This window comes from Phocoena sinus, chromosome 3, assembly GCF_008692025.1.
Source record: "Phocoena sinus isolate mPhoSin1 chromosome 3, mPhoSin1.pri, whole genome shotgun sequence".
NCBI classification, from domain to species: Eukaryota; Metazoa; Chordata; class Mammalia; order Artiodactyla; family Phocoenidae; genus Phocoena; species Phocoena sinus.
The window spans coordinates 97,227,483-97,243,251 of record NC_045765.1 but is presented as its reverse complement, the minus strand read 5'-3'; the positions used below and the strand labels follow the sequence as shown (position 1 = coordinate 97,243,251).

General features: G+C 38.6%; 1 protein-coding gene and 1 long non-coding RNA gene across 3 annotated transcripts in view; one reads left to right on the top strand and one right to left on the bottom strand.

The window, feature by feature from the left end:
- KIAA0825 (KIAA0825 ortholog) overlaps nucleotides 1-15,769 on the bottom strand; it is a 416,193-nt gene that overhangs the window by 3,333 nt on the left and 397,091 nt on the right. The window lies entirely within an intron of this gene.
- Nucleotides 1-15,769, top strand: part of LOC116750737 — a 61,473-nt gene that overhangs the window by 32,587 nt on the left and 13,117 nt on the right. The window lies entirely within an intron of this gene.

Below are 15,769 nucleotides of genomic sequence, written 5' to 3'. Positions count from 1 at the left end.
TCTAACAGATAAGCAGCTGTTCACTGAATGTTTTCCAGAAGCTCCCTATTTTATTATAGTCAGAATTCCTAGATAATAAACAGCCTGTCATACATGAGGAGAGGATAACAATTTGGGGTGAGATTGTTCTGATCTTGTTTGAGTAGTGAAAAGGAGGCAAGGGCATTGCATTTCCCATAGAAACCTGCTAATAGGATCCCTGTTTCCACACAGGTTTCCTTGTTGGAGTGTTGGGTTCAATGCCTGGCCAACCCTAGGAGGTGAGATCTATATATGGCAAAGTAACTGTTCTAGTGATCAGTTTGGGAGAATCTTTTATTTGGGGGCCTTTGTGGATAGCTGTGTGTCAGAGCCAACCAGTAGAGCCATGCTTGGGGAGTGGTTAAGCATAACGTGCGTCCACGGTAGCATGAGTCCTTACTGTCAGAGAAGCAAGTCCTGGGGGACCCTTACTGCAGGAAAGAGCAACCAACACCAGGCAAGAGGAGGAGGGCCAGAATCTGGAGTGTGAGAAGTTCTCTGAGGCATTCACTATGCCTTCTACTAGGAGAAAAACATCTAAAATCTGTGAACTCAAAAGTATCCTGATTAAGAGCACATGCTCTGGAATCACTCTATCTTTGGGATGAATCCATACCCCTCACGTACTAGTTGAATCACATCAGGCAAGTTTCTTAACCTCTTCTATGCCTCAGAGTTCTCATCTGTAAAATGTGGTCAAAATAGTTTGATAGGAACACGGCCATGCTCATTTGTGTATGTATTGCCTATGACTGATTTCACTCTACAGTGTCAGATTTTAGTAATTGTGAATGACACTGACTGAGACCAACTGTCCTACTAAGCCTAAATTATCTACTATTTGGACTTTTACAGAGAATGTTGCTGAATAATGTTCTAGAATGGTGGTTTTAACTAGGGTGACACCACCTCCCTATGGGGAAATGTGGAGAGCATTTTTGGTTGACACAGTGTAGGGAGTGCTTCTAGGACCCAGCGAACAGAGACGGTAAACGTCTTTAATATACAGCAAACCTAAAGAAAGAGCTGTCTTCCTGAAATGTCAATAGCATCCTTGCTGAGCAACATGTGCTCTAGAATCTCCAAAATAATGTTGAAGCATCCCTATTTAATTTGTGATTTTAACTGAAATAGTGTTTAGTATTTCACTGCTTAGAATACTATTTGCTGAAGAGTAGAGGTTTTGAAGTCAGGTGCTGGATTTGAATCCCTTACAAGCTGTGTGGCCTTGGGCAAGCCAGATGAAGCATACTTCAGTTTCCTTATCAATAAAATGGGAATAATAACAGCGCCTGCTTCATAGAGTTGCCATCAGAATGAAATGACTAAGTATACATAAAACATACAAAGTAGTGCACAGTTCATAGCAAACACTCAGTAAGTGATAACTGTTAGTAGTAGTATCGTGATCATTTGGCATATTGGTTAAAGTTGCAAATAACAGAAATCCTGACTGTGGTAGTTTACCCAAACAAGCGTTTATTTTTCTCACATAATAAGAAATCCAGAGGTGGGTGACTACTGGCATGGGTTATATAGCTTGACAGCAGCAGGGCTGGTGCCTCTGTGTTTTCTTGTCCTTTACCTCATGGTTCCAAGATGACTGTTGTAGCTTCAGCATCATGTCCTTGTTTTCAGGCAGGAAAAAGGAGGAAGTCATCTGCACCTGACTCATTTTATCAGGGAAATAAAACCTTTCCCAGATTCCTCCCAGCAGACACTGTAGCCACACTGTCTAGGTTTGAATCCTGATTCTGCCTTTTACTGACTGTGTGATATTGGGCAAGTTTCTTAACCTCTCTGTGCCTTAGCTGTCTCATATGCAAAATAGGGGATGCTATTTTTAGCAACTTTTAAACATCTTTATTGGAGTATAATTGCTTTACAATGTTGTGTTAGTTTCTGTTGTATAACAAAGTGAATCAGCTATATGTATACATATATCCCCATATCCCCTCCCACCCTCTCATGGTATACATCTTAATGCATTATTGTAAATAGTAGGTGAGCTATGAATTCATAAAATGTTGCTATTATTTTATGAGACTCTACTTGTATCAAGTGGCTTCCCCACAGCTCCTGCCTTGATGTTCCTTCTCCTACCCTGTGCCCTTCACATCGTTTTATCTGATAAATTCCCTGTTTTTATAAACATGTGCGTAAGATGAAGTTGCTACATATTACAGTGGTTTTACTCAGTGTTCAGTTATACATTTCTATGATCATGTTGCTGTTGCCTCTTGTTTTTCACAAGGGAGACATTTCTTGCCAGTTCACTCTGTTCAGCCTAGCATGGCCAGGGCTGTTTTTGTTCTCCTGTAATCCCTTTGTTGTATTTTTCAAGTACAGTCTATAATGATGGCATTCGATCATATTATTGGCATTTCTCCTGAAACACCAATAAAACACTTGGATATAAAAATGTAACTAGAAATAAGCCTCCTGATTTAATGTTATTAAACATTTATGTAGTACTTCATATTTACAAAGTGCTTTATAATTATTTATTAGTTAATTTCACTGTTAAACAACATTAACCATCTGGCCAAATTAATGATTTCAAATTGTCCTACTAGTTGGTATCTGAGGAGTGAAAAGTGAAGTCATATTGGACTTTATTCTTCTCAAACAACCCTTTTTGTCCTTCTCTGTACAGCACAGTGCAGACTGGCTTCAAAGGGAGGTTCAAATCAGAGGGGAAAATTATGTCTCTGTTCTCTTCTTCCTGCTGTCCTATAAATGTGGGTTTTCTTCAGGATTCAGTCCTAGACTATTTTCTCTTCTCTCTTGGAAAGCCCCACATCTAACCCCACATATTCTAATGTTGTCTCCACATCTGTAATTCATCTGTCTCCCAAACAGTAATTCAGTATCTTTAAAATTCATTTTCGTCCCAAGCTCTCTAAATTCAACTTCTTGATGTTATTTTCACTCCCATTCCAATTATATTCATCATTCATATATTTTTTCATATATATATTTTTCGCTTATTCAAATTGACCATTAGCCCCCCACACTCAGTAACACAGGGTCTGAAGTTCACAAAGTAATTTACGCCTCTACTTCCAATCTTTTCTGCACTGTCAGTCTCCAGTTAAGGGACAACTTACTCTGCAGTCATTCTCACATTCCTCCCTCTGCAATCAGTCCACAGTTCGGGTGCTGTGATAGTGTGATTTGTAATAAGAAATAAATTTTAATCTTCTTGCCAATTTCTGGCACAGAGGTCCTAAAACCCTTGGAATTTACTGTGTGGAGAGCTATAAAGGTGTCTTTTGTTATGTTAATGGAAGCACCTAGGGTTGGAGGCTGGTTACCAGTGGAACCAACCACATGATTAGAGAGCTGGAATTTTTAGTCCCACCCTCCACCTCCGGGGAGAGGGGCTGGAGATTAAATTCCATCACCGATGACCAATGATTTAGTCAATTATGCCTGTGTAATGAAGCCACCATAAAAATCTAAAAGGAGAGGGTTCAGAAGATTCCAAGTTGGTAAACACATGGAGATTTGTGGAGAGTGGCATGCTGGGAGAGAGAGCATGGAAGCTCCACTTCCTTTCCCCATGCCTTGCCCTAGGTATCTCTTACATCTGGCTGTTCCTGAGTTATATCCTTTTAAAATAAACCAGTAATCTAGTAAGTAAAAAGTTTCTCTGAGTTCTGTAAGCTGCTCTATCAAATTAATGGAACCCAAGGAGGGGGTCAGTGGAACTTCCAATCTGTAGCCAGGTTTGTCAGAAGCCTAGGTGACAACGTGGACTTGCAATTGGCATCTGAAGTTCGGAGGAAGAGGGTAATCCTGTAGGAAGAAGCCCTTAACCTATGGGATCTGATGTCATCTCCAGGTAGTCCCAGAACTGTGTTGAATTATGGGACACCCAGCTGGTGGCAGAGAATTACCTGGTGATATGGAAAAAAAAACCCCTCCACACATTGGAAATGGGTGCAGAATCATAGGTGCTCATGATTATATTGCCTGAACAGTGCAGTATTCCCCAGATATTCAGAGCTCAAGCCTCACACCACTGCTACACCAAACCTTCAATGACTGCCCTGCCCAAAGAGTTTATTAATAAGTCTTAGTGTTCTACCTCGGCAGTAGTTCTGTTTAGCTGCCACCATCTCTCCTCAGGGAGAAGATGATTCTCCATATTGCCTTCGGACTTATGTTTTCCCACATTTGCATGTCTACTTTTGCTATTCCATTCACTGGAAACACCTTTCCATATATCCCAAACCTGCTCATTCTTCAGACTCAGTCCATATCTCAACTCTTTCATAAAGTCCTTCCCAACTACCTAACCCTGATGTGATTGTCCTCCTTTGAGTCCTATAGTACCTAATATCAGCACTATTTTGGTAAATTAACCATATATTGCTTTGTTACTTCTATTACTTTCTTGAGTGATTACATTGCTTTTTTTTTCACATGTAGTATTTTTCTTTAATATTTATTTGTTTATTTGGCTGCACCGGGTCTTAGTTGCAGCTTGCAGGATCTTTAGTTGTGGCATGTGGGATCCTTAGTTACGGCATGCAAACTCTTAGTTGCAGCATGTGGGACCTAGTTTCCTGACCAGGGATCGAACCTGGGCCCCCTGCATTGGGAGCATGGAGTCTTAGCCACTGGACCACCAGGGAAGTCCCCATGTGTAGTATGGTTTCATCTATATTTTCAGTTCCTTGAGGAAAACTTTTAATTATAACTTTTACTACAATTTTTTTTTCAAAGAAGATATTTCAAATAGCAAACAACATAGTGCTTTGTACACTATACTCTGTACACTTTAAGCACTCACAAAATATCTGTTGATTGCTATGTGTTAGAAGCTTAGATGTTCCTAGGTTATTCTTAGCTGGATTGAAGAAATAATAATCTTTAACCTCTAGTGTCACAACAGGTAGTAGCTGGTATCTAGAATAGGTATTGTTAAATTGTTATTTGTATGAATCATAAATATGAGGACTCAGCCTTAAAATTAGTCTCCTCATCCTTTGTTTCTACATCATTAGTTGATTCTTAAGGTCTTAAACTCAGTGATCATACCAAAAGACAACAACTTCTTGCAAGTTCATTCATTTACTAATCATCTCCATACCGGTTCTTAGGATATGCTGCTGTAGATATAGAAGAAATAGAAGACTGGCCCAATTAGCAAAACTCTGGGAAACTCTGTCTCAATGAATGGTAATGGTAGGAAATTAACTGTAGTGCACCTCTACATAAAAGACTGAAATTAGAGGACCTTCTAAGCTACTATGTTGGGCTTTTAGTACATTTATAGCTTATGTTATGAGAGATCTGCTTTGGTTTGTAGTTTATTTGGTATTTATCACAATGAGCCACATTTTAGAACAGTTTTACTGTGTATAATTAATCTGCCCATTCATCCAAAAAACATTTACTGAGTACCTGCTAACCTCAAAACACTGGGCTAGGTAATGTAGAAGTGAGTTGAGCTGGATATGGTCTTCTCTTCAGGGGAGCTTATTCAGACCAAAAGAGGTCGTCATATGGGCTTGACTGAGTAATTATTCTAAATCCATATTCAAAATCCCATAAAGATTTTGTAGAATATTTCAGTTTAGGTATGAAATGTCAGTGAAAATATAAGGCACTGGCGCCATTTCCTTAGGCTTTATCTTAGCAATTGTTTGTGGGAAAGGCATAATTCAGGCATTTCTTCCTTCACTCATGAAGCAACCTGTGGTAGTCTTGGGGAATAATTGATGTCCTTCCTCATTCACTGGAAAGATAGCAACATTAATGACAGAATGCCTCCTCACTTTTTAAAGGTCATTATCAAATCCTATGGTAAAATTGGAAACTATAGAATTTGATGTCCTTCTTTAAAGACGTTTCTGTAGAAAGGTGATTCTTAATCCCAAAGGACAAACTTTAGGGAGGGGACAGATAAAATGCTATCCTAAATTTGAGAAATACTTCATGAATATTGTGATTCATGAATAACTATGGGAAATCTATTATAAACCAGAAAATCAGCTTTGAATGTAATCACCATGAATATAAATGGCACCATTTTTTAGTAGCTCTTTTTATCCACATAAACCACAGAATTAGAGAGTCTCTTAACTTTGGAGACAGGTCTTTATAATACTATACTTGATAGATGAGACCTACCTACTTTTTAAAAAAATTATTTATTTATTTTTGGTTGCGTTGGGTCTTTGTTGCTGTGCGCGGACCTCCTGTAGTTGCCTCGAGCGGGGTCTACTCTTCATTGCGGCATGTGGTCTTCTCACTGTGGTGGCTTCTCGTTGCGGAGCACGGGCCCTAGGCATGCGGGCTTCAGTAGCTGTGGCACGCGGGCTCAGCAGTTGTGGCATGCAGCCTCACTAGTTGTGGCTCGCGGGCTTTAGAGTGCAGGCTCAGTAGTTGTGGCACACGGGCTTAGTTGCTCTGCGGCATGTGGAATCTTCCCGGACCAGGGATTGAACCGGTATCTCCTCATTGGCAGGCGGATTATTAACCACTGCACAACCAGGGAAGTCTTGAGACCTCCCTACTTTCTGATATGTTCTCCAGACGAGGCAAATCCACAACCACATTTACCTAATGTTTTAGAACCGAAGTTTTAAGAAATGTATATAGTTTCAGTTCATCTTCCTTATCATACATTTGGTGAAAATGGAGAAATTGTTATTCTTTTCATGTAACATAGACAATTGATGTATTGCTTAGCTTTATGTTCTCCAGAAAGGATAGTTTAGAATTTCCTTCTATGTAGTAATTTTTTTTTTTTTTTTTTTTTTTTGTGGTACACAGGCCTCTCACTGTTGTGGCCTCTCCCGTTGTGGAGCACAGGCTCCAGACGCGCAGGCTCAGCAGCCATGGCTCACAGGCCTAGCCGCTCCGCGGCATGTGGGATCTTCCTGGACCGGAGCACGAACCCGTGTCCCCTGCATCGGCAGGTGGACTCTCAAGCACTGCGCCACCAGGGAAGCCCCTAGATAGTAATTTTTAATACTTTAAAAGTTTTGTTTTTCTCTGAACTTTGTATTGAATCTCTAAAGTAGTTAAATAATAGGAATCATACATGGGAGCTACAAGGCCTTATACCATTTTCAGTAGGAGCATTAGGGAATGAGAGGATGGCAAAAAAATCTCACTTTGATAAGGGATCAGAGAGAGCTTTGCAAACTTATTTCTAACTTAAGTTAGTTATTCCCTCAAGCTAATTAAGGTATACTAGTTTGGGGAGAATTCAGTAGGAAAAAAGAAAGCATTAAGGTAACTCATTCAAAAAAAAAAGGTCAAAAACGCTTAAGAATATCATTTATTTGTACTGTTTTATTTTCAAACCTAGAATAGAGATTTTATTTTGAATATTATAGAGGTTTTTGTGAACTGTAAAGGATGTTCAGTGTTTATAGAATACAATAAATGGAAATCACATCCTGGCCTTTGGAAGTTACAAAACATAAGCATTTCTTAAAATAAAGTGAGTTATTCCAACTCCTGTCAAATTACTTTGCCTCAATTTAACACTTCAATATCCAGAAAATAAGGTTTGTCTGTTTATTTTATGAAAATACATCACAGTTTGTTAATATACCACTTAGAACCCCTGAAACCCAATGCTATATATATTTAATGTATAGAAATATATAGAAATAAATAGAATAAATGAATAGTGAAATATATATTAAATATATATATATATATACACATATCTGAAATCCATACTCAATATAATTAAATATCAAAACTTGCCATCATGAATTAGCAGGTCGGTTGCTTGCTTTAGCCAATAATTTGTTATATGTTTATGACAGCTAGCTATATATGCAGTTTATCTAGCTATTTCTGCAAGAATTCAAATGGAGTTTCTTTTATAAGGTAGTTGATTTCTTTTGCTACTACTAATACAGTAAAATGAATCGTTCCAAGCTCAGGAACAAGCAGCAAAACCCTTAATTTGAACTTATAGTCTACAGATACTATCTGCAACACAACTTAACTTTCCAACAATTTGTTTTAATTAATATGATTTTTTCTATGTATTTAAGTGGGAGAGTTATATACCAACCAATGGGACAAGTAAGAATGCTAACCGTAACATTTTAAATAGTTATGGCTTAGGGAAAACATAAATGGAAGCATAGCCATCAGTAGTAATGGAAGCTGAACTTTTCCGTTACCAGTAAATTACCCATATTTCCATAGAGACTTTTTTCTCCAGTGGATTTTTAAAAATTCTAAGAGTTTAGATAGAAGTCCAAGGTCATGCTATTTGGCTAGCACTCACTGCTGATACAGAAGAAATGCCCTTTGCTAGGAGAAGTGTCAAGACTGCTGTATATCGTGAGAACCATATTGCTCTTTTTTTCTCAACAATGTATTTTTCTCAGAGTAATGTACAATTTAATGAATAAAAAAGTCTTTTTCTTTTCTAGCTAAATTTGATGTACTTGGAAGTTTTCGTGGACTGTGTTCTATAGACACTTGGTGTCTATCCCATTTACTAAACTGCTATGTTAAAAGTTACATAAGCTATGCCAAGAAATGTTATTCTTGCTCCAAAAATGATTGTTTAAAAAGTCTTATTTTCATCAAGAAGAAAAGGATTACATATTTGCAACCCTAAAACTTCTAAAAATTGAATGCATTTATAGTAGCCATGTAAAGCTGATGACAACCCAGGCATCACAGGCTGATTTGGCAAGCAGACTGGCACAAGGCTAACTAACCACTGCATAACCACTTCTGGGGATAACAATCTGATTGAAAGCACTATTTATAAACGTGAGATCTATCAGCTGAAATGCCTGTTTGCAGCCTCTCATTCAAATTAATAGCATCATCATGTTTAGAAAAGGACTTAAAATATAGACCTGGCTCATATTTTATTTAAAATTGGCTAAAAATTTAGAAAGTTTAAAACTGTTCTAGAACCTAGGAGAAAATGAGAGCTCTACATGGTTAATGGTGCCATTATTCTTCATTGAGTCACTGCCTATGTATTCATATTCACATAGTATCCAACGTTCTTTCATTACTGAATGAATGAAATTATTTACTGAATACCTACTATGTACTGGCACTGGGGGGGTTTGGAGCATATAATTATGACAGCTAATGCTTATTTAGCAATTTCAATGTGCCAGGCACTGTTCTAAGGACTTTGCATATAGTAATTCATTTAGCCCTCATAGCAACTTTAATTAATTTAATTTTTTTAAATTTTATATTGGAGTATAGTTGATTCACAATGTTGTGTTAGTTTCAGGTATACAGCAAAGTGATTCAGTTATACATATACATGTATCTATTCTTTTTCAAATTATTTTCCCATTTAGGTTATTACAGAATATTGAGCAGAATTCCCTACGCTATACAGTAGGTCCTTGTTGGTTACCTATATTAAATATAGCAGTGTATACATGTCAACCCCAAACTCCCAATCTATCCCTCCCCCCCACCCTTCCCCCCTGGTAGTTCATTCTCTAAGTCTGTGAGTCTATTTCTGTTTTGTAAATAAGTTAATTTGTGTCATTTTTTGTTTTAGATTCCACATATAAGTGATACCATATGATATTTGTTTTTCTCTGACTTACTTCACTTAGTATGATAATCTCTAGGTCCATCCATGTTGCTGCAAATGGTATTATTTCATTATTTTTAAGGCTGAATAATATTCCTTTGTATATATATATACCACATCTTCTTTATCCATTCCTCTGTCAGTGGACATTTAGGTTGCTTCTGTGTCTTGGCTATTGTAAACAGTGCTGCAGTGAGCATTGGGGTGCATGTATCTTTTCGAATTATGGTTTTCTCCAGATATATGCCCAGAAGTGGGATTGCTGGATGATGTGGTAGTTCTATTTTTAGTTTTTTAAGGAACCTTCATACTATTCTCCATAGTGTCTGTACCAATTTACATTCTGACCAACAGTGTAGGAGGGTTCCCTTTTCTCCACACCTGCTAAAGCATTTATTGTTTGTAGACTTTTTGATGATGGCCATTCTGACCAGTGTGACATGGTACCTCATTGTAGTTTTGATTTGCATTTCTCTAATAATTATCGCTGTTGAGCATCTTTTCATGTGCCTCTTGACCATCTGTATGTCTTCTTTGAAGAAATGTCTATTTAGATCTGCCCATTTTTTGATTGGGTTGTTTGTTTTTTGTTTTTTTGATATTGAGCTGCATGAGCTGTTTGTATAGTTTGGAGATTAATTCCCTGTTGGTCACTTCATTTGCAAATATTTTCTTCATTCTGTGGGTTCTCTTTTTGTTTATGGTTTCCTTTGCTGTGTAAAAGCTTTTAAGATTAATTAGGTCCCATTTGTTTATTTTTGTTTTATTTTCATTACTCTAGGAGGTGGATCCAAAAAGATATAGCTGCAATTTATGTCAAAGAGTGTTCTGCCTGTTTTCCTCCAAGAGTTTTATAGTATCCAGTTTTACATTTAGGTCTTTAATCCATTTTGATTTTATTTTTTGTGTATGGTGTTAGAGAATGTTCTAATTTCATTCTTTTACATGTAGCTGTCCAGTTTTCCCAGCACCACTTATTGAAGAGACTGTCTTTTCTCCATTGTATATTCTTGCCTCTTTGTCGTAGATTAATTGACCATAGGTGTGTGGGTTTATTTCTGGGCTTTCTGTCCTGTTCCATTGATCTATATGTCTGTTTTTGTTCCAGTACCATACTATTTTGATGACTATAGCTTTGTACTATACTCTGAAGTCAGGGAGCCTGATTCCTCCAGCTCTGTTTTTCTTTCTCAAGATTGCTTTGGCTATTCGGGGTCTTTTGTGTCTCCATACAAATTTTAAGATTTTTCGTTCTAGTTCTGTGCAAAATGCCATTGGTAATTTGGTAGGGGTGGCACTGAATATGTAGATTGCCTTGGGTAGTATAGTCATTTTGACAATATTGCTTCTTCCAATTCAGGAACATGGTATATCTTTCCATCTGTGTCATCTTCGGTTCCTTTCATCAGCGTTTTACAGGTTTCCAAGTACAGGTCTTTTGCCTCCTTAGGTAGGTTTATTCCTAGGTATTTTATTCTTTTTAAGGCAATGGTAAATGGGATTGTTTCTTTAATTTCTCTTTCTGGTCTTTTGTTGTTAGTGTATAGAAATGCAACAGATTTCTGTGTATTAATTTTGTATTCTTCACCTTTACCGAATTCATTGATGAGCTCTAGTAGTTTTCTGGTAGCATCTTTAGGATTTTCTATGTATAAAATCATCTCATCTGCAAATCGTGACAGTTTTACTTCTTCTCTTCCAATTTGGGTTCCTTTTATTTCTTTTTATTCTCTGATTGTCATGGCTCAGACTTCCAAAACTATATTGAATAAAAGTGGTGAGAGTGCATATCCTTGTGTTATTCCTGATCTCAGAGGAAATGCTTTCAGCTTTTCACCTTTGAGTATGATGTTAGTGGTAGGTTTGTCATATATGGCCTTTATTATGTTGAGGTATGTTATCTCTATTCCCACTTTCTGGAGAGCTTTTTAATCATAAAGGGTGTCGAATTTTGTCAAAAGCTTTTTCTACATCTATTGAGATGATCTTATGGTTTTTATTCTTCAATTTCTTGATGTGGTATATCACACTGATTGATTTGCAGATGTTGAAAAATCCTTGATTCTCTAGGATAAATCCCACTTGATCATGGTGTATGGACCTTTTAATGTACTATTGAATTCATTTTGCTAGTATTTTGTTGAGGATTTTTGCATCTGTGTTCATCAGTGATATTGGCCTATAATTTTCTTTTTTTGTGATATCTTTGTCTGGTTTTGGTGTCAGGGTGATGGTGTCCCTCACAGAAGAAGCTTGGGAGTATTCCTTCCTCTGCTGATTTTTGGAATAGTTTCAGAAGGATAGGTGTTAAGTCTTCTCTAAATGTTTGCTAGAATTTGCCCGTGAAGCCATCTGGTCCTGGACTTTTGTCTGTTGGGGATTTTTTAATCACAGTTTCCATTTCAGTACTTGTGATTGGTTTGTTCATATTTGTGTGTGGATGATTTCCTACCTTTACTGCATGTTTGCCTTTACTAGTGGGTTCTTCCATTTGTAATTTTCTTGTTTCTTGTGGTGGCCTTTTCTTTTTCACCTAGAGAATTTCCTTTATCATTTGTTGCAAAGCTGGTGTGGTGGTGCTGAATTCTCTTAGCTTTTGCTTGTCTGTAAAGCTTTTGATTTCTCCATCAAATCTGAAAGAGAGCCTTGCTGGATAGAGTGTTCTTGGTTATAGGTTCTTCTCTTTCCTCACTGTAAATATATCATGTCACTCCCTTCTGGTTTGCAGGGTTTCTGCTGAGAAATCAGCTGATAACCTTATGGGAATTCCCTTGTATGTTATTTGTTGCTTTTATTTTTTTATTTTTATTTTTTTTTTGCGGTACGCGGGCCTCTCACTGTTGTGGCCCCTCCCGTTGCGGAGCACAGGCTCCGGACGCGCAGGCTCAGCGGCCATGGCTCACGGGCCCAGCCGCCCCGCGGCATGTGGGATCTTCCCGGACCGGGGCACAAACCCGCGTCCCCTGCATCGGCAGGCGGACTCTCAACCACTGCGCCACCAGGGAAGCCCTATTTGTTGCTTTTAATATTTTTTCTTGTTGTTAATTTTTGTCAACTTGATTAGTATGCATCTCAGCATGTTCCTCCTTGTCCGTCCTGCCTGCGGCTGTCTGAGCTTCTTGGACTTGGGTGACTGTTTCCATTCCCATGTTAGGGAAGTTTTCAGCTATTATCCTTCAGATATTTTCTCAGGTCATTTCTCTCTCTCTTCTCCTTCTGCAGTACCTATAATGAGACTGTTGATGCATTTAATGTTGTCCCAGGTCTCCGAGACTGTCCTTGTTTCTTTTCATTCTTTTTCTTTATTTTGTTTCATGGCAGTGATTTCTACCATTCTTTCAGCTCACTTATTCTTTCTTCTGCCTCAGTTATTCTGCTATTGATTCCTTCTAGTGTATTTTTCATTTTAGTTATTGTACTGTTCATCTCTGTTTGTTTTTTCTTTAGTTCTCCTACGTCTTTGTTAAACATTTCTTGTATCTTTTCGATCTGTACCTCCATTCTTTTTCTGAGATCATTTTTACTATCATTATTCTGAATTATTTTTTGGGTAGATTGCCTATCTCCACTTCACCTAGTTGTTCTTCTGAGGTTTTACCTTATTCCTTCATCTGGGACATATTCCTCTGCCATCCCATTTTGTCTAACTTTCTTTGATTGTGGTTTCCATTATGCAGGCTGCAGGGTTGTAGTTCTTCTTGCTTCTGCTGTCTGACTCCACAGTGGATGAGGCTGTCTAAGAGCCTTGTGCAGGCTTCCTGGTGGGAAGGACTGGTTCTTGCCCACTGGTGGGTGGAGCTGGGTCTTGTCCCCCTGATGGGCAGGGCTGTATCAAGGGGTGTGTTTATTGGGCAGCTGTGTGCTCAGGAAGACTCTAAGCAACCTGTCTGCTGATGGGTGGGGCGGTGTTCCTGCCCTGTTGGTTGTTTGGCCTGAGTCATCCCAGCACTGGAGCCTACAGGCTGTGGGGTGGGGCCAGGTCTTGGTGGGAAAATGGCCTCCAGGAGTGCCCATGCTAATGAGTACTCCTCAGAACTACCGCCACTAGTGTTTTTGTCTCCACAGTGAGCCACAGCCACACCACACCTCTGCAAGAGACCCTCCAATACTAGTACGTAGGTCTGGCCCAGTGTCTTATGAAGTCACTGCTTTTTTTTCCTGGGTCCTGGTGTGCACAAGATCTTGTGTGTGCCCTCCAAGAGTGGAGTTTCTGTTTCCTCCAGTCCCGTGGAATTCCTGTGATCACACCCTGCTGGCCTTCAAAGCCAGATTCTCTTGGGGCTCCTCCTCCAATTGCCAGACCCCCAGGCTAGGGATCCTGACGTGGGACTCAGGACATTCACGCCTGTGGCAGAACTTCTGTGGTATAATTATTTTCCAGTTTGTGGGTCACCCACCCAGTGAGTAGGGGATTTGATTTTATTGTGATTGCACCCCTCCTACTGTCTCGTTGTGGCTTCTTCTTCGTCTTTGGATGTAGAGTATCTTTGGTAGGTTCCACCATTTTTTTTGTTGATGGTTGTTCAGCAGTTAGTTGTAATTTTGGTGTTTTTGTAAGAAGAGGTGAGTTCACGTCCTACTACTCCACCATCTTGTCTTTGTCTAGCAACTTTAATTATTGCCACACACGAGGAGTTACCCAGGGTCACACAACTGGTCCGTGGTGGAGCCAGGATTCTAACCCAAGCAGCTGGCTCTAGAGTTAATGCTCTTACCCACTATAGTACATCTACTGCAACCTATGTCTCTGTGTCTCCTATAATAATAAGTGAAATGTGAGCTGCTCACAGTTGAAGACCAGTTAATATCCACTCTGTATTTGTTAACAAATTAATTAATAGGAAAAAACAACAACAACAGTCTCTTTGCACCCCATGATGGCAGGCCAGAACTGGAAGACCTGATTTATTTCAGACCCACTTGAGTTGAGATGCCTCAACTTTTATAGTGGTGGCAGATTAGGAGCCTCTCAAGACAACTCCCATTGCTTCAGCTCTTTGGGGATGATGGGACCACTTCTTCACTTCCCATCCTTACTCCTGGGGAACTAATTAGAAGTACTGCTTCCTCTAACTTCATGCTGATATCAAGGAGGTTGAGAGGCATGATAAACAAGATCTTGGGGCTTCCCTGGTGGCGCAGTGGTTGAGGGTCCGCCTGCCGATGCAGGGGACACACGTTCGTGCCCCAGTCCGGGAAAATCCCACATGCTGCGGAGAGGCTGGGCCCGTGAGCCATGGCCACTGAGCTTGCGTGTCCGGAGCCTGTGCTCCGCAACGGGAGAGGCCACAACAGTGAGAGGCCCGCGTACCGCAAAAAAAAAAAAAAAAAAATCTTTACCCTCAAAGAACTTATATTTGAATGGATATCAAAGCTATTTCAAGAAATTTTTTCATCTTATGGCCCCTTCAGTAAGCTGTGGTGCCCTCTTCAATAGCTACACAAAATGTGGAGTATATTATGTGTCCAGACTTGGTCACTCTTTCCAAGATTCTTGCTGTTTCAGCTTAGGATATTTAACATGAAATCACCACTGCAATGTGGTGCCTCCATAGATGAATTTTAAGTTTTAATAATTTTTCATTTTCACCTTTGAGAGTAGCTTTGTATACATTTTAAAAATTAAAAAATCAAAGCAAAACACAGCCAACACGTTGATGTGAGTCCAAGCTTTGGTAAAATGCATAAAAGTAACACCAAGTCCAAGAGAAATTGAAACTCTAAGCACATTTTGCTTGCATTCATTCCTTGTTTCTAATTTAATAAATATTTCCCAGAATGGAGTTTGTAAATCAAAGTAAATATATATATATATATATATATATATATATATATATATACACACATAAAAAAATATATAAAATGCTTACTTATTCCCTTTTGGGTTCTATGTCAATTGTGTACATTTCATAAATATAAACATAAGACATATTTGCTAAGGAATTACATTTGTTGATGTGGCAACCTCATGGCTTAAAGTATAAAAAATTCATACCTTGTCAATTATGAATTGCATTTCCCCCATTTGTATAGAATATGGAATTTTTTTGATTACTGGCTAAAAATGTACATGATACTATTTCAGATGTAAGTATTGCTTAAAAAAAAAATCAACATCACCCTGCCTTAAGAGATGAAACATCTGAAAACTATAATCCTTTTAAATAAATTAAAAAAAAA